Below are 19,907 nucleotides of genomic sequence, written 5' to 3' on the forward strand. Positions count from 1 at the left end.
TAATATAACCCATTAGTAAAAAAAGAGAATAAAAAAGTTACACACTAGGAAAATATAAATTTGGAAAACAAGACGACCATTTTTGCCATTAAGATGATGTTTTCTAAGAGTTCTAGATAATTTTCTCCAATCTTTATGATTGATGGCAGGGAAAAAGGCCCTGAATTGCCAATACCAGCAGAATCTAAACTGCTGATGCTGGACCAGAGAACTAAGGAACAGAGTGAGTCGAACAAGTCACTGGGAAAGGACACTGTGCATGTGGGGGATTGTGCAACACTCTAACAAACTTGAGAAAAGAGTACAGCATTCGACTGGAATAAGTTGTAACCATTCAAAAATTACTTGAGGCACAGACCCAGGCTGATAACTGTAAAAGTCAAGATGCTTTCCAATCTAGCCCTCAAGGAAACCACAATCAGAAAGGCAGATGGAGTCAAAAAGTGAGAGATAAGATAAATAAAGGAAGAGGAAGAAGGAAAAATGAAAATACCAAAGATTTCAGGAAGAAATCTCAAAGAACTTAAATATAAATATATCAGCAGGAAGCAAAATAACAGAAAGAAATCTGGCCTTCAGAACTAATAAATGGATTTAAGCATCTATTCTTCAAAATGAAGGGAAAAGATCTGACATTTCATAAGAAAGAGGACTGTGGAATCTGAGAATAAGGTAGAACTACAACACACAGTTCCTCAATGATTTTTAAATAAAAATGATAATTATGAGAGCAAAATTTATCTCCTACACAGCAAAAATAATGAGTAGAAAAAGAACTTTTATTTGAAAAGGCAAGTCACACCAAAGAAACAAAAGAGAGCACATTAGATTGGGAATGCAAATACAAAGAAGTAAGGGATAACCTAGAAGAGAAGCAAAATGGCAAACAAACAAAAAAAGACGGGTCTTATGCAAGCAAAACATAGTTGTTGTTTATTTTTCCCCTTGAGGCAATTAGGGTTAAGTCCACAGCTAGGAAGTGTTGTGTATCTGAGACAAGATTTGAACTCAGGTCCTTCTGACTCCCGACTTCAAGATTGGTGATCAAGATCTACTACACCAACTAGTTGCCCCAAAACATACTATTCTTAAGGACAGAATTCATAAGGACAACCTGGGAATCAGGGGATCCCAAAAGAACAAGACAGAACAAAAAACCTTAACACAATTTAAAAAAATAATAGAAAAGAACTGTTCAGGACTTCTGACCATAGAAAGTGAACTCCCAATGGAAAAAACTCACAGATCACCTCCAGGGGAAAAAACCACCACTACAAACTCCAAAACATACAGCACTTGAATCTAACCATTCGATTCAGAAACCTCAAATTCTACCAGCTATTAAGATAAAGATTATCAAATCTGAAGTAAAGGACATTTGAAGAGTACAGGACTATTCCATATCCATTAGAAAAAAAGGGAGGGGGTGGATGGAATAATATAAGAGCAGTGGAGCTTGGGATGTAGCCCAAGGTGATCTGTCTTGCAATATGAGCTAAACCATACAAGACAAAAGATGGACATTCAATAATAAAAGAGTCTGAAACATTTTTAGAAAGAAAATCCAAACCAAAGAAATTATTTCCTTCTCAAAACACCCCAAACAAAAGAATTGCAAGAGGAATGAATAAATGAAGACAGCAACAAGAACAGTGACAATGGAAAGACCAGTAAGAGACTTCTTTCTAAAGGTACAGAAGGAGAATGAGAAATTCAGTAGAGATAATAATTAAGAGGTAGACAGAAAGCATTATGAACAAAACTTGGGACACTTTGTTTACAAGGTGAATTCTTTTGTAGAAGTATATTCATGATGGATGCCCATCAATTGGAGAATGGCTGAATAAATTGTGGTATATGAATATTATGGAATATTATTGTTCTGTAAGAAATGACCAGCAGGATGATTTCAAGAAGGCCTGGAGTGACTTACACGAACTGATGCTGAGTGAAATGAGCAGGACCAGGAGATCATTATATATTTCAACAACAATACTATAAGATGATCAATTCTGATGGACATGGCCCTCTTCAATGATGAGATGAACCAAATCAGTTCCAATAGAGCAATAATGAATTGAACCAGCTACACCTAGCAAAAGAACTCTGGGAGATGACTATGAACCACTATAGAATTCCCGATCCCTCTATTTTTGTCCACCTGCATTTTTTATTTTCTTCAAAGAGTAATTGTACACTATTTCAAAGTCCGATTTTTTTTTTTTGTACAGCAAAATAACTGTATGGATATATATACATATATTGTATTTAACTTATACTTTAACATATTTAACATGTATTGGTCAACCTGCCATCTGGAGGAGTGGGTGGGGGGAAGGAGGAGAAAAGTTGGAACAAAAGGTTTGGCAATTGTCAATGCTGAAAAATTACTCATGCATATATCTCGTAAATAAAAAGCTATAATAAAAAATAAAAAAGAAATATATTCATTAGAGGGCATAAATGGATAGAGAGAAGTGAGGGATATTCTGGGGTCAAATCAAGGTCTAGCATTTGGCATCAAATCAAGGACTAGCAATGAGAAGGTGACTTCTATGGTCTCAAAAAGAGAAGAGTCTATGAGGGAGTGAGTGAGGAGAGAGTAAAATCCAATGATGAATGCTCCTATGGGTGAAAGATGAGGACCTCAAACTGGATAAAGCCGGAAATATTTGGTGCCTGAAAAGTCTATTTGTCCTAAAAAGGGGGTAGGGTGGTACCTCTGGGGGGTAACTGGCACCTGAAGGAGTGGGAGAACATGGTCACAAAAAGTAGATTTTCAGATAAATATAGGAGAAAAAAGACCAAAAAAAGGGGGTACACATCAGTGGAAGGAATGTGCCCTCACCACGGGACAGTTTCTTCTCTGATACATGCAATAATTAACATTGTTTAGGAAGATAAAAAGGAAATGTGAATCCAAGGTGTAAGCAAGCCCAATGAGGCAGCGGCAGAAGATATATAAATGCCAGAGACTAAAATGGATAGCTTTTCATCAAAATCATAACTTTGATTATGTAAAGAAAAGATAAGACTACATTACAGAATCATAAATTAAAAAATGAGGCTTTAGAACAAAAAGAGAGGATGGGAAGGAAGAGGATGGCAGGAATCCTTTTTGAAAAGGGTTGCAAAAATTGAAAAATAAAAAAAAACAATGAAGAAGAACAGCTAAAGGAGAAGGTGAATGAGGAATCTATGTGACTAAGAGGGGAAAAGAGGAAGATAAAAGCAAGAGAGAGGAACAAAATAAAATCCTAAAGAGAAAAGGGTAACAAACCAGAAGAGGGAATCAGGAGGAAGGGAGGAAAGTCAGTGAGAACAAGGCCACTTAAAATAAGATTAAATTAAAATAACTCAAGGAAAATAATGCTGTGTTTATAGCAGAAAAGCAAGAAAAACCCATATATAAAAATGATGCTTTATGTCTTTAAAATTGTCTTATTTCAAAACAACCCTATCAGGTTTTCTCTCCTTCTACCATTAAACATATTAGAAACTAAACTTTAATTTACAGGAGAAATGGAATTTCAGTGAGATGATTTGAAATTAATAAACAGATTTAATAAAATTATACTTAACACCAAAAAAGATAGATTGCAAACTCAAAATTTTTCATTCAATAACTTCAAATTGCTCATATTATAACAACCAAGAGTAAATGATAAAAGGGTTTAACATGATAGTTTTATGCAAAGGTACCCTAGAATAATTTCTTAAAATCCAGGATTTTTTTGCATCCCAGAAATCTGAGGGCAAAATCAATATTGTCCCCTTAATCTAGCATTAGGTGTTATTTCAAAAAAGAAATCCAATATCAGGAGAAAATTTTCTCATTATAGATGCAATTTTTCAAATTTTGCAAATACATCATATGAGCCAATAGCTTAATTTTATCAATTTACTGTTGTGGTTTTGGATCCTAGATCAGCACTTATTTTTTGGTCCACCATGGAACTTTACATGGAGTTAAATCCGCTTGAGATAGAATGTAAGGGACAAATAGAATTCTTTTTGTCCCCACAACTTGAGTTGAAATTTGTTGCCAAAAGGAAGTAATCTAGAAATCTTTGCCCTAGTGGTAAACATTATATTAATCAATAAGCATTTACTGAGTATGCTGTGTTCTATTCCTGGAAATGGGGACAAAAATACAAAAAAAGGACACTATCCCTATTCTTAAAGAAAATACTACTTCTTTTTTTTTAAACTGAGGCAATTAGGATTAAGTGACTTGCCCACGGTCATACAGCTAGGACATGTTAAGTGTCTGAGACCAGATTTGAATAGGATCTTCCTGACTTCAGGGCTGGTGCTCTATCCACGGCACCACCTACCTGCCCCCAAAGTACATTCTTTTGTAGATTATAACATAACTAATATGGAAGGTGTATCTTGCATGATTTTACATGTATTATTTATTTCATTTGCTTGAATTCTCAGTGGGTGGAGAAGGGGCTAGAAGGGAGAACTCAAAAAATAAAAAGGAATGCTAAATAAATAAACAATAGATTGGTGGGAGAAGAAAAATCATAAAGTGTGCATATTCAGAATAAATGCAAAATGAAGACTATAGAGCATTGAGAACAGAATTGCTCTCCAATTCAAGAAGATCTTCCTGGAAAACAGTTATATAACTCTGGGTAACTCATTTAACCTCTCAGTGCTCAAGAGGATTCTGACTTTAACATTAGAAGGATGGAGTTCCCTAACATGAGAGATTCCCTCATATCAATGCAATCTCAGATTCAATTTCTATCCTTATCCTTAAATTCAAAATAGTTAAGGACAGTGGACATCAGCAGTTGAATTGCATTAGGAAAGGATATGTGTGTGGAAGAAATAGGGTTTGAGCTTCCTCTAGAATGGACAGATTCTATGAAAAGGAAAAGAGAGGGCAGCACAGGAAAAGAAACAAGAGAGTGTCTTTCCTCAGAGAGCAGGGGAAGGAAATAGCATAAAAAGAGGCTGATAGGTAAATTGGAACTAGATTACAAAAGGCTTTAAAAGCAAGAAGAATCTATAATTTATCTTTAATGAAAGCAACTGAAGCTAAAGGAGGAGGAATGATAAGAGTTTTATGCTTGAGGAAATTCATTTTAGCAACTATAGGGGAGGTTAATTGGATTGGGGAAGAGATCTAAGGTAGGGAGACCAATTAGAAGTCCATTGCAATAGATTAGGAAGAGGTAAACAAAGCGTGATGTTGATGAAGTGGAGAAAAGACCTCCCAGATCCTGGATTTGACCAGATGCTTGATTATAGGAAGGAGCACAGATAGTATTATCTGGACTTTAAGTGAGCCTTTTGCTCTTTGCAATGACAAAATCATCAGGACCTATAAACCTATATACTCCTATGGCAAACTTGCTAAATTCCTTTTTCTAGGAATTCAGCCTACCTTATGATTGTAGGTTCTCTAGAACTTGCCAAGCTTTACAATGCCTTTCTCCTTGTTATAGCTAACTCTTTTTAGGATGTTAAACTTCTTTAGGAAGTTGGAAAGTTCTTTAGGAATGTAGCCTGCCATGGTAATCCTGGCTGAACTTTTTTTAGGAATTTAGCCCAATGGCATAGTGGGTGCTCTAGGAACTTGCCACACCCTAATGACATCTTTGCCCAATTAATGGCAAGTTCTTAGTGAATTGCTAAAAACTCTTTTGTTTGCTAAGAACCTCAGATGGATTTAGCCCACTGCATAATAAAATCTTGGCCTCTTGATTTGGAGATCTAAGCTTACAAATTTTGAGACAACTACAACATTGGCTCACCACCTAATATGCTTTTGGGTCCCAATACACCCTCTCCCCAACATTTGGTGGCAAACTCCATCAGTATTGGTGGAAGAAGAAAAAAGTCAGGTATGAAGTTGATTTAAAAAAAGATTTGGCATCTCAATGGATATGTATAGTGAATTAGAACCAGTTAAAACTTGAGAGATTGGAAGAATGATGTTATCTCTGACAAAAACAGGAAAATTTGGAAGAGTAGGTAGGTTTAGAAGAAAAATAATGAATTCTGCTTCAAACATCATGAGTTTGAGATGATTCAGAAATATCCAGGTAGAAAAGTCCAATAAACAGTCTGTGATGCAGTAGAGGACAAAGATTGCTTATATAGATCTTGGAGTAATCTGCAAACAGATGATGATAATTAAACTCATGGGGGAGCTACATGAGATCACTAAGAGAACATATAGAGTAACGGAGAGGCCCCTGCAGAGAGCACTAAGGTTTGCCCCCAGTTTAATACATGATGTTTAATGTATGATCTAGCAAAGAAGACTGAAAAGTGGTCAAACAGGTGGGAGGAGAACCAGAAAAAAATAGTGTCATAAAAACTCAAAGAGCAAAGTACCCAGGAAGAGAAGATAAGGAACAATGTCAAATGCATCAAAGATTGCTATTTAGAAGAGAAAAAACAAAAACAAAAACAACTTGGCAAGAGATTTGGCAATTAAAAAACTAGTGATTTTGAAGGGAGCCATTTCAGATGAGAGATAAGGTGGGAAATCAGACTGAAAAGGATTGAGAAGTGAAAGAAACAAGGATGACAAATACAAATAGCTTTTTTCTTGAAATTTGGCTGAGAAAAACTTGTTGGGATGATAAAGTGTACAACTTATTTTTAAGGATGGGGGGTATTTGGGCATAGTTGCAAACAGAAGAGAAGGATTTAAAAAATAAAGAGAAAGGGAGTAAATTGGAATGGAGAATATTGAAGCTGAACAAGGCAGGAGAGGCAAGAATGAGGAGCATACTATCTTCAGGTAGAAAACCACTGGCTCTGCTTTTATTTCACAAATATGAAACCTCATATATGTGTTATCTTCCATAATTAGAAAGTGTGCTGCTCCATGAAGGTAGGGATTTTCTATGAATATTCCAGCCCTTAGTATACTAGTATTTGGCACAAATTAAATGCTACCTATCACATTAACACAAACTAAAGAAAAGGAGGAGTAAAGGATTATGCAAAAGGATTTTGAGAGAAAGAAAGTGAACAAGAAGTGATCTAAACTTTTCAAGTTAAGTAAAAGGTGAGGTTTTTAGTTCAATGGATGGAGTGAATGGAGGTATGAAAGGATTGAGAAAAGGTGAGGAGTTAATTAGGTAGGAATAAAAGCACTACATTATGGCACGTCTTACAAGAATTTAGATATATTATAAATCTAACTATGCTATTCAAAATATAACAAAAATAGGAGTTTAACACTGCAATATGAACCTATAATACTGGTGTGAATTATTCCAAACCAATTCATCCATTCCTTCATTCAACAAATTATTTGCTGAATATCCAAAACAAGTGTTATGTTCAAAACACTATACTAGGTAGGTACAGTATATTCAGATCAATTAATTATTTATTCAAATTATAAACACTTGATTTTTTTTCTACAGTCTACAAATCAAAATATGCATGGATCAAAATTTAAAGCATCAAGGATCTAAGACTAATTAATTTAATTAATGAAAGAAAAAGGCTAACTTCCAGGAGATGAGGAGGAAGGGGTAGAATTCAAAGAGTAGGAAAGGGTATGTTACATTTAAGAACGAATAAGTAAATACATCAGGAATTTCTGTTTAAAAAAAAAAAAAAGATATAGAGTTGGAAAAGTCAAGCTTTTTATCTTATAGACCTGTAGATAATGAAGATAGGAGGGCTACTTCGAATAAATTTTAAAGATGATTAATAAGAAGGGGAATAAGAGCTGAGAAAGTGGAAACACTGGATGAGAAGAAAACACTTGCATCAAACATCCCTGGATAAAGGCTATATATTCAAAATATATAGGAAACTAACAAATACATAAGACCAAAAGCTGTTGTCTAATGGATAAATGATCAAAGGATATAAATAAATAAATCTTAAAAAGCATGTTTGAGGAGGGGAAGACTAATCTTGGCTATGTGAAAAATTGTGCCTTATCACTAATAAAAAAAAAATACATTAAAAATACCTCTGAAGTTTTACCTTAAACCTAGCAAACTGGCAAAAGTAACAAAAATTGGGAATGGCCAATTTTGAAGGAGCTATGGCAAGAAAATTGTTATTAGTATATTGCTGGAGAGGCTGTGATTCGGTACAACCATTTTGGAAAGCAATTTGACATTATGCTTAAAAAGTGACAAAAATATTCATACCTTGGAGTAAGTTGATCTGGGTTCAAATTCCACTTTTCTTCGCGGATCCCAGGGCACTCCCTACCCTTTAAGCTAGAATTCTTTGTTTCTTACTTCATAGAAAAATTAAGACCATGTGTCTGTCAGTAAATTAACATTTGTTGTGTCAGATATTGTGCTAATGGTTTCTCCTTTCTAAAATTCTCTATGAGAAATTTTTTTCTTCCTTCACTCTAGTCTCAGATAAAGGGATGACCCTTTTCCTTGCCAAACTCAATCCCCTCTACAGGCCCTTTATCTCATCTCCCAACTTTTCTAGCAAACTGCTTCTACGATCTTCCCCATTCTCTCAATTTAAATCTCTTATCTACTAGCTCTTTCCTATGACTATATTATTCTTTAAAAAAACAAAACAAAACAAAAAAAAAACGCTCCCACTTCAATCTAACATCTTAACTAGTTGTCACTTAATATTTCTCTTCTCCTTCACGGCTTAATTCATCTATACAAATACCTCCTCCACTTCTCCTCTCATTAGATTGTAAACCTTCCACAGTATGGCTTAAGACTTCACCTTTCAACAAGAATAGTTGCCCTCTCCAAAATTACCAGATCTTAACTGCTAGATCTACTGGAGTCTTCTCAATCAACATCTTTGACTCTCCTTCTACATTTAACGCCACTGATCACCTTCTCTTCTTAGAAACTTTCTCCTCTCCAGATTTCCAAGACACTGATCTTTCCTGATTCTTCTATTCACCCAATCATTCCATCTCAGTTTCCTTTGCTACATCTTCAACCAGACCAAACCCATTAACCGTGAGAGTATCTCAATGGTCTGCCCTCATCCCTCTTCTTTTTATTCTATTTCACTTGGTGATCTCATTAGGTCCAAATATCTATATAGGTGATTCCAAGGTCAGTATGTCCAGCCCATTGTCTCTCAAGTAATAGTCTTGCATCTTCAATTGCCTCACAGACACTTGAAATTCCCAGCATCTCAAATCCAACATGTTCAAAACAGTACTCATTATCTTTCTCCTCTTCCAAATTTCCCTTTTATTGTCCAGAACTACCATCTTCCTAATCATTCTAGTTTCACTTTTTTTTCTATTACTCATCCCTCATAACCAATCCATTGCCAGATCTTGTCATTTCTATATTTACAACATCTTTAATACATATCTTCTTTTCTTCATTGATATAGCAGAACCCTACCTTCAGGTTCTCATCATCTCTTGCCTAACCTATTGTAAAAGCCTTCTAATTGATCTTCCTTTCCCAAATATCTTTCCACTTTAATCCATCTTCTACTCAGCTATCATGGTTGATTCTTCTAAAGTTTAGGATAACTTTGAACCCTTTGCTTAATAAAAACCTAGTGGCTTCCTACACTTCCAGAATCAAGTTTGGGCATTTAAAACTCTTTTTAACTTTGCCCTGTCCTATTTTTTCAGTCTTCTTATACTTCATTCCCTCCATCACTCTATGATCCAGCTGCATTGTTCTATTTATAGTTCCTTTAATACAACATTCCATCTCCCTCTGAAAAGCCTACTCTCCAAGTTGGAATGCTTTGCACACTTCACCTTGGTGTCTTAAGTTTTCTAACGTTCCTTAAAGACTAGGCTCAAAGTCTATCTTCTGCAGCAGGCCCTCCAACTTCCATTCCCTCCAACTTCTAAATGTCTCGCCTTTCTATCCTTCACCTAATTCTGTATTTAGTTATTTGTATTTTTTCTCTTCTTGGCTCTTACCATTAGAATGTAAGCTCCTTGAGGACAAGAATTGCTTTTTTCCTGTCAAAGTCTGACAAGCCTTTTTGACCTCCTGGAATTTCTCTGCAATTCCCTCACTGATGCAACCTTCATCTCTCCTCCTACTTTTCAATTCCTTTCTAGGTATGGTTTTCCTCATCGGAAATGGAAGTTCCCCGAGGGCAGGACCAACTTTTCTTCCTGCAGGTATATGGAATACCATATCTGACACACAATAAGTTGATTTGACTTGTTGATTTACTGATGGATGTTTGCTACTTATATGACCTTGGACCACATTTGTCCGTAAAATAAAGGACTTGGCCAGCCCTTAGACTTAGGATCCCATTATTAGAAAAAAATCAAGGGAGGCTGAACCAACCAACCTTGTTTCAGGAACAAGGTAAAGGATGTACCAAAATACTCCTAGTGGCACTTTTTGTGGCAGGAAAGAACTAGAAATAAAGCAGTTTGCTTGTGGAATAAGCTGCTGAACAAATCATGGTACATAAATATAATGCAATATGATTGCATCATATGGAATGAAAAACTTAAAGAGAAGCCCGAGAAGATTTCTACAAAATGAGGTAGTATTGTGGTACCCTGGATAGAACTCCAGAATTGAGGTCAATAAAACCTGAATTCAAATTCAGCATCACACATTTACATACTGTGAGACACTGGGCAAGTCACTTAACCTTCACCTGCATCTTTCCTCATTTATATAATAAGAATAATAACACCCTACGTTTGTTGTGAGGATATTTAAGATAACATTTGTAAAGCACTTTGCAAATGTTCACCTGCTGGATTTAGATATATTATTATTTTGAATTGATAGAGTGAAGTAAGCAGAACCAGAAAAAAATGCACATAATTACCACAACAATATAAATGGAAATAATAGTAACATGAAACTTCAATTCTTGACTCCAAGTTCAACTATTCACTACATTATAGTGCTTCTCGTAGTGAGCATGGACAAACTGGCAGTAAAATGCAATAACATGGAACTAAACATAAAATGAATACTAAATAATTATTTACAATTTAGTACAATTAATTAAATAAAAGAAGGGTTTTTTTGTTTTGTTTTGTTTTGTTTGGTGCCACAAGCATGAGCTTTTTCAGCTTGCACTAGTAAGTCAGAAGGGAAAGGTGAAGCAGATGTAGAAGTCAGATGAGGAAGGAGGGTAGCTGGCCAGCTTAGCAAACAATGTGGTCAGAGATCATTGGCTAGGTTACTATACCAAACTTTGCTCAGAAGAGATGAGAAAATATGCCTCTTTCCTTTCTTTGCAAAAGTAGGAGACAGTGGATAAATAAACAGAAAAGAAGGGAGAGAAAAACTTTAATGACAATAATAATATTATGAAGTTTTCCAGAATACTTTCACCACATCATTCCATGAAGTATTTTAGCACAAATATTACCTTCCCATGCTGATGTAATATAATACTTTATTTTATAGTCTTCTAATTATATAATATTACATATTACAGTTACCTTATTTCAATGTTATTTCTATTTCAATGTTAAACAACTTCATGAGAGAGGTGAATGTCTCATCTAAACTTTGCATATTCACCAGCACTTAGTATAAGTAACCGCAAATGATCACCTAATTAACATTGGTTGAATGAATGATTATTCTTAATTCATAGCTGAGAAAACAGAAACATGGAAAGATGAAATGAATTACCCACAGTCATATGGACAGTAAGTAGCAGTTAAAAGGAGAATTAATACAGAAACTTATGGAGAAGATTTTTTTCCAAAAGAATGGAGGTCACTAGTGTCAAATAAGGACAGTGAAAAACATTGATTTGAGGAGTTCCACTTTCCAAGATTCCTTTGTCTAAAGTATAAAAAGCTACGTAAAAACTGATAAGGGTAGAAAAGATAACCTTTATTGGCAATGGCAAGTGGAATTCCTGTGAAAAGACCAATTAAAAAAGACTCCTGGGTCCAACACTTGCTGACACTGTTCAATTTATACTAATTTGTTCATTCAGGGAATATAAGTTTTAAACACATATACTTACATTCTCTCAAATTTCAGTGGTTTCTAGTTTCCCTGTTTTAACCCTTAAACCAAGTTAAGGATTTTAATAATTTTATAGTAATCTAGCACAGAAACAATCATAGGCTGACAGTTTTTTTTTTGGTGATCTGCACTGAAAACAGTCTAAAGAGAAAAATAACTTTACATTTCTGAAGTAGCCAGAAAAAGAATACATAATACAGTAAATAAAATATATTCAATGTTCCTCTTTCAAAAACAAAAACAGAACCTTTAAGATCATTTTCATCTGTGTTGAAAAATAGTTTTGTTAGATTTAGCAATGTGGACAGGGTCTAGCAGAATATCACAGCATCATTAATTGTTAAGTGAACCTCAAGGGCCTTAAAGCATGATCTTTAAAGAACAAAAAAGCATCTTTGAAGTATTTTTATATTGAGGAAATAAAAATATTCTCAACTCAATTTTTTTTTTTTAAACAAGATGTTAAAGTTACATTTAGTACTCTAATTAGAATCAGGCTACTTGACTTGATTCTTCACAAATCAAAATAGCAGATTAACAAGTCAATCAGAGTGATCAAGTCCCACAGTGCTGAATGAAAAACCAATGATTTAAATTAAGCTAGTCAAATATCTATAAAGGAAGGAGGAAAAATAAGGTTGCAGTTTCCATATACTGCCAATTTAATGAGGAACTTTCCATCCCTATAAGTAAAAGCAGTTTTTTTGAAATTTAGTTTAATTTCAATATTGACCCCATAGATCTGACTGCCTAGACTGGAAGTGTCTAATAGCCCTGAAGATATCCATCACCAGCAACAGGATCAAATCAGATTAAACTGTAATTAAAAAATGTTTAACAAAATAAATAAAAATGCAATTAAACAGACAATGCTAATTTGTGGTTTTCTAAATCAATATTTGGATAGCAGAGATCTGTTTCTATTACATTTTCATTGCTAAGTGGCTAGAAATTAAATAAATACTTGGTAGAGTTAAGTTTAAAATACAAAAGCTGAAAGTGACTTCGGAGGTTAGTAAGTTGATTACACACCTACAACTAGTTTTGTAAAGTACACATAAATAAAAAGTCAATGGTTTCAAACTGATTTCCAAGAAACAGCCAGGACTCCTCCAATCATCTCCTAGAACAAAGCTAATTCTTAAACTGTGAGTAGAAACCCCATATGGGATCATGTAATTGAATGTGGGAGTCATGAAATTATGGTTTATTATGTTTTATTTGTATACCTATTTTATAAACCTATATACATGGGATCATAGGAAAATTTCTCAGGGGAAAAAAGGGATTGTGAATGGGAAAAAATTCAAGAAGCCCCGTATAGAAGGCAGTTTTATGATGTTTTGTAAAACATTTATTTGGTATCTGCTCTGATACCTTTATTGCTACTACAATACAAAGAGGCTATAATAACACCAATCCAAGAGGAAGACTGAGAGTGGAGGTTTATAATATCCAGGCAAAAATCAGGGCCAAAGGACTACAAAGCCTCGTTCTAGGGAAAGGAGCTTGAATGACCCTCACTTTAGGATAAATTATATATAATATAAATTTAAAAAACTAAATTAGGTGAGTTTTTTTTAATACTATAAAAACGAGATTAAACATAAGGTTCCCATGAATAATCAACTCTCTTTGGGCACTAAAAATATTACTAAATATGGATTATTTTCCAGGAATACATCTCTTTCATTAAAAAGGTAAATATGTATTTAGAGCATTCAGAGCAATGAATCCTCATGTACTCCTACTTTAATAGGACATCTTTAATCAGTGAACCAAGAGGCTAATCCCTGGCTAGCTTTTTTGCTCATGAATGATTCTAAAAGATAAACAAACTCTTCAGGAGCTATAGACTTAGAACTGATTTTCTTTCTAGGTAGGAATATATTATCTGGTCAATTTGATTTTTTAATATATAGATTAAAATTTATATATTTATATATATCATATAACACAATATAGATAAGATATACATGTAGATTAAAAGAAACTCACTTCAAGTCTATAATTATTACTTAAGTCTAGTAAAAACTCAATTAACCAAAAAACTCAATTAACCAAAACATAATCAGTCAGAATATTTTCTTTAAGCTTTAAAAAAAAAATCAGCAATCTATTTTAAAAGCCACTAATAATGCCTACAACAATAATTACAATAACAGGATGAGATATTTATCCCTGTTATCCTGTCTTCTATTGGAATTGTAGTGCTGTCAGGAAGCCTGTATACTAATACTTTTATTTCAACTATAAAATGTACTTATTTTATCTACTTTTGTAATAATTTTTAGAACATTAAATATAAAATAGAATATAAAGTTGTCCCTATTTCTACCTGAACCCAACTGACAAAGATGAGAATAATTATTGTAGTTATAATAATTATTATTGTCATTAATAATAACAGGAGACAGGGTCAAGATGACACATGAGTCTCATTTTGGCCTAGCTTACTCAATAACTCTTCTTTCTCTATTAACAATCTAGAAAATACCAGATCATATTGTGATTCTTATCACAAAAGCCAAGAAAAACTCAGTGAATCATTTTCCCAACCCATGATAGTTTAACCAAGACAGACAGAGGTCTGCCGACACTGGAATGAGGGATTGCCAGGAATCTATCAGTAGTACTGGGGAGCATTCTAGTGCTCAGGAACAGAAATCAAGTCACAATTTTGGGACAGAGAGAAGCAGCATAATATGAAAAGGACATTAGCTATGGACAGAGTAAAAACCTTAGCTAAATGCTCTGAGCCCAAGAACTGAGGTGAGACTCAGTTTCAACCTTTAACCTTGCAATAAGCTACAGGAATAATCAAGGTAGGGGACAAGATCAAAGAGGGATCCAGTAGTTCAATCAATCTGAACCTGCAGAACTTCCCAGTAGGCTAACAGTAACTGAGTTCAATAAGCAGCTACTAAAACTCAACCATACACAACCCAAAAGAACCAAATTTAAGTCAGTACTCATTTCGAAAAAGCAAAAAACAAATCTTTGCCCAATTCAAACTACCCTGGAAGCATGGAAAATGTGCACACCTTTAGAATGAGATGTGAAAACAGCAAAAGAACATAAAAAGACAGAAACTGAAGCCAATGACAGCCCTGTCCAGAAGTGAGACGAGAACTGCACTACACAAAGTCAAGAAGCAAGGTGAAGAATGGGGAGGGGGAAGGGGAGAATCTGAACATAATGAGCTACTATGGAAACATGGAAGAGACACATAAACACAGAAGATCACAATGACTTAAAAAGCCATACAGAAAAATGCAGACTAAATATGAGGCCTCCCCCCCCAAAATCTTATGAGTTGTGAAGATATTTTAAAAAGTAAACAAAAAGAATATATATGGAGGAATTGTATTATGTCTGGCATATATATTAGATTGCTTGTTGTCTAGGGGAAGGGGAAGAGGAAGAGAGTGAGAAAGGTTTGGAGTATGGGGTTTTGCAGGGGTGGGGTCTGTCTTTGCATATATTTTGAGAACAAACAGCTACTATTTTTTAAAAAGTAAAAAAAAAAATTTAAAAATGAAAGAACAGTAGAGAGAAGGAGAAAAGAAATTAGTTATATAAGAAAGTTATAAAATTAACAGCTTTGTAAAAGAAGTTAAAAAAATTAAAGAAAATAACTTCTTATTTTTTTGTTTGTTGTTGTTTAGCTGTTTCTTGGGACAGACATATCCTTAATTCCCTGAGAGGTTTGAGGTCTGTCAGCTACCCTTAGCTGAGATAGTTTTACTGCTGTGATTGCTACATATACTATAGTTTTTTTGGAGCATATATTTGTGGGGCCACCAAAGGTAGCCTCACACCAGAACTGCTAGTCTTCCTACATATTATAAAGGACTTTGAATGCCAAATGGATCATTTTGGATTTGATCCTGAAGGCAACAGGGAGTCACCAGAGTTCATTGAGTTGGAAAGTGATATGACTACCTCTTCAGTTTAGAAAATCATTATAATGGAAGAATGGACAAAGGACTGGAATAGGGAGAAACTTGCCGTAAGCAAGCCTGCCAGCAGACCTAACAGTCCAGGAATAAGGTGATGAGGGCCTGTCCTCAGATGGAGACAATTTTAGAGAGAAAGGACTGTATTTTAAAGAAGTTGCAAAAAAGAAATGGACAAGTCTCTGCAACAGATTGGATATGGGTGGCAGGAAGGGATGGGAGAGTGAAGGGTTTAGGTCAACTCCTAGGGTGTAAACAGGAGAGACTCGGAGGATAGTGCTGCACTCTCTAGGAATGGGGAAGATAGGAAGGAAAGATTTAGAGGGAGATATAAAGGAATTCCATTTTGGACATATTGAGTTTAAAATGTCCAAAAGACAGTTGGAGATGAAACACTGGAGATCAACAGAGAATGGGGCAGGATAGGTAATTTTGAGAATGGTCAGCACAGAAATGGTAATTAAGACATCGTACAGAAAGAAAAAAGGACCCAGAGGAGAACCCTGAAAAATACCTACAGTTAGAAGGAATGACCTAGAAGAAAATCTAGCAAAAGATACAAAGAAGGAGCAATCAGATAGCTAGAAAGAGAACCAGGAGAGAATAATGTCCCCAAAAAAAGGAGAAAGAAGAGAATATATGTGCATACCCTTTAATTCAGCAGTATCTCTCTAGGTCTTTATTCCAAAGAGATCATAAAAAAGGGAAAAAGACCCATTTATGCAAAAATGTTTGTGGAAGCTCTTTTTGGATTGGTAAGAACTAGAAAGTGAATGGATGTCCATCAGTTGGAGAATGGTTGATTAAATCATAGTATATGAATGTTATGTAATATTATTGAGCTATCTGCATCCAGAAAGAGGACTGTGGAGACTCGAAAGTGGATTAAAACAGTATTTTCACTTTTGCTGTTGTTTGCTTCCTTGTTTTCGTATCCATCCCCCCTTTTTGATCTGATTTTTCTTGTGCAGCATGATAAATATGGAAATATATTTTGAAGAATTACACATGTTTAGCTATATTAGATTGCTTGCTATCTAGGGGAGGGGGTGGAAAGAGAGGAAGGGAGAAAATTTAGAACACAAAATTTTACAAGGGTAAATATTGAAAATTATCTTTGCATGTATTTTGAAAATAAACTATTATTAAAAACAAATTTTTATAAAAAGTATAAAGAAGGAGCAGTCAATAGTGACAAAGGCTGAAGAGAGGTTAAAAAGAAAGAGGGTTAAAAAAAAAAAGAAAGAAAGAAAGAAAGAAAGAAAGAAAGAAAGAAAGAAAGAAAGAAAGAAAGAAAGAAAGAAAGAAAGAGGGTTGAAAACAGGCCATTAGATTTGGGAACTAAAATCATTAGTAATTTTAGATAAAGCATAAAGATGGAGATTACATAGGGATTCTAGAAGAACATAATTACAATAATATCAGAAGCCCGATAATAAGGAGTTAAGAAGATAGTGGGAGAAAAGTAAAGGGCAAATGAGCAATAGGATGATAGAAGGGATATAAGGAAGGGGTGAGGTGTTTTTCCAGAATGGGGAAGACAGTAGGCAGGGAATGAGCCAGAAGATAGAGATTGTGAAAGAGTGGAATAATAGGAGAAATTACTTTATATAAATGGGTTGTACTAAAAGGAATTGATATAATGGAGGGGGCATGGAGATAGAGAGCAGACATCACTTGAATGTTACTCTCAAATGATTTAAGGAGGGAAGAATATACATACATGCCAACACAGCTGGGTATAGAAATTCATTTTACCCAACTTATCCATCAGGGAAGTAGTGAGGGAGAGGCTCTAAGGAAAGAAATAAGAGAGAAGATAAAAGGGAGTATTGATCAGAAACAAAGAAACAAAGCAGTCTCTTGAAGAAGTTAAAAAGAGAAGGATAAGTATAAAAAAACAGGTTAGAGGGGAATAGAGGATGCAATCATAACTGTGAATGGATGAATTCGCCCCCAAAATGGAAGCAGATAAAATGGATTAAAAATCAGAATCCAACAATATGTGGTCTACAAGAAGCATTTGAAATGGAAAGCTACACAGAATTAAAATAAGGGGCTGGAGTAGAATCTACTATGCTTCAGTTGAAATAAAAAAGGTGACATAAGCAATTATGATCTCAACCAAAAGAAGAAAAAAATAGATTTAAATAAAAATGATAAGCAGAAAATACATTTTGCTAAAAGGTACCACAGGCAAAGAATTAATATCAATACTGTATTGTTATTGTTTGGTCCTTTGTTCTCAAAGAGGACCCAGACATAAGGGAAATGATGCCATGACATGCAAGTAAATTGGATTTAACCGAGGGAGGACTCTGCAAGGTTACTTCCCTCTTTTTCCTCCCCAGAGCCATCTGGATCCAGTGGCAAGATACAGATCAGCATGACTGAAGATGGTCCTGAATGCAATGGGAAACCTTGGCCTTTTAAAGCTAAGATCTTCAACAGCTCCCAGTTTGACTGAGGCCATACCCATTCAGTGTTTGAGGTTAGGTAATAGAGGCAAAGTATCTCCCCATTCACCTAATCAAAAACAAATAAACAAACAAACAAAAAAAAAACAACACAATCAAAATAAACAAATAAATCTGGGTGGGGAAGACCCTCAGGGTTTCTGGCCAAAGCAGAAAGGATTGCTATTTACAGAGAATCTGAATCAATCAGGACTCAAATATGGATCCAGGCTTGAACTGGGACCTATTGATGGCCTATCAATGAGAATCAGAGTGTGCAATCAAGTAGCATAGCATATAAATTCTTAAAGGAAAAAATAAATGAGTTACAAGATGAAATAGCCAGTAAAACTATATTGGAGGAGGCCTTCAATTTCTCCCTGAGACCTAAATAAATCTAATCATAAAATAAACAAAAAAGAAAACAAGAAGCTGAATAGAACTTTAGAAATGATAGACCTATAGGAGTATAGAGTATATCTTTCATGTATTGTGGCACAAGAGTTCAAAAACAAATGCAATCCCCTAAAAATAACAAATATTTTTCCTAGAACATAATGCAATGAAAATTCCATTCAATAATGGGATTTTGAGGCATAGAATAATAATAATAATAATAATAATAATAATAATCCTAAGGAATGAGTTGATCAAAGAACATTTCATAGAAACAATTTCATTAAAGATAATTATAACAATGAGATAAGATACTAAGGGAAAATTTATGTCTAAACACACCAATAAAAAAGAGAAAGAACAAATCAATAAACTGGGCATGCAAATAAGAAAACTAAAAACAACAACAACAAATTAATCTCCCACACACACTTAAGGGACAGCTAGATGGCACAAAAGACCTGCATTCAAATATGACCTCAGACAATTAGCACTAGCTGAGTGACACTTGGCAAGTCACTTAATCCAGACTGCCTTTCACTCCTCAAAATAAAAAACAAAAACAAAAACAAAAAACATCTACAAAAAATTAAACATTAAAACAGAAATCCCAAAAAATCAAGAGATTAATAAAACTGAAAGCAAAAAAATTCATTGAACTAATAAATAAAACTAGTAGCTGGTTTAAAACAAACAAGAAACAAGATAAACCATTGTCTAATTCAAGATTTAAAGAAAGAAGGAAACCAAATTACCAGTATCAAAAAATGAAAATGGAAAATTCATAATCAAATGAAGAAGAAACTAGGAATTATTTTACTTAACTACATGCCAATAAAACTGATCATCTAAATGAAATGGATGAATATTTACAAAAATCTAAATTGTCCAGATTAACAGAGTAAGGGATAAAATATTTAAATAAATCTATCTTAGATACTGAATAAACCACTAAATAAGATCTCTTGGAGGATAGGACCATAGAACCAAATGGATTCACAATTTCTACCAATTATGTAAAGAAAAATTAATTCCAATATTCCACAAACTTTCTGAAGGAAAAAAAAAGGTAAAGGAGTCCTGCAAAATTCCTTCTATGACACAAATATGGTCTTAACACCTAAACCCAAGGAGAATCAAAACATATAGAAAATGATAGACCAATT

At 34.4% G+C, this 19,907-nt stretch overlaps 1 protein-coding gene across 2 annotated transcripts in view; it reads right to left on the reverse strand.

Annotated features, from left to right (window-relative positions):
* Positions 1–19,907, reverse strand: part of NSD3 (nuclear receptor binding SET domain protein 3) — a 138,728-nt gene that overhangs the window by 72,148 nt on the left and 46,673 nt on the right. The gene's annotated exons all lie outside the window — the stretch shown is intronic.

Source organism: Antechinus flavipes, chromosome 2 (assembly GCF_016432865.1).
Source record: "Antechinus flavipes isolate AdamAnt ecotype Samford, QLD, Australia chromosome 2, AdamAnt_v2, whole genome shotgun sequence".
Lineage (NCBI taxonomy): Eukaryota > Metazoa > Chordata > Mammalia > Dasyuromorphia > Dasyuridae > Antechinus > Antechinus flavipes.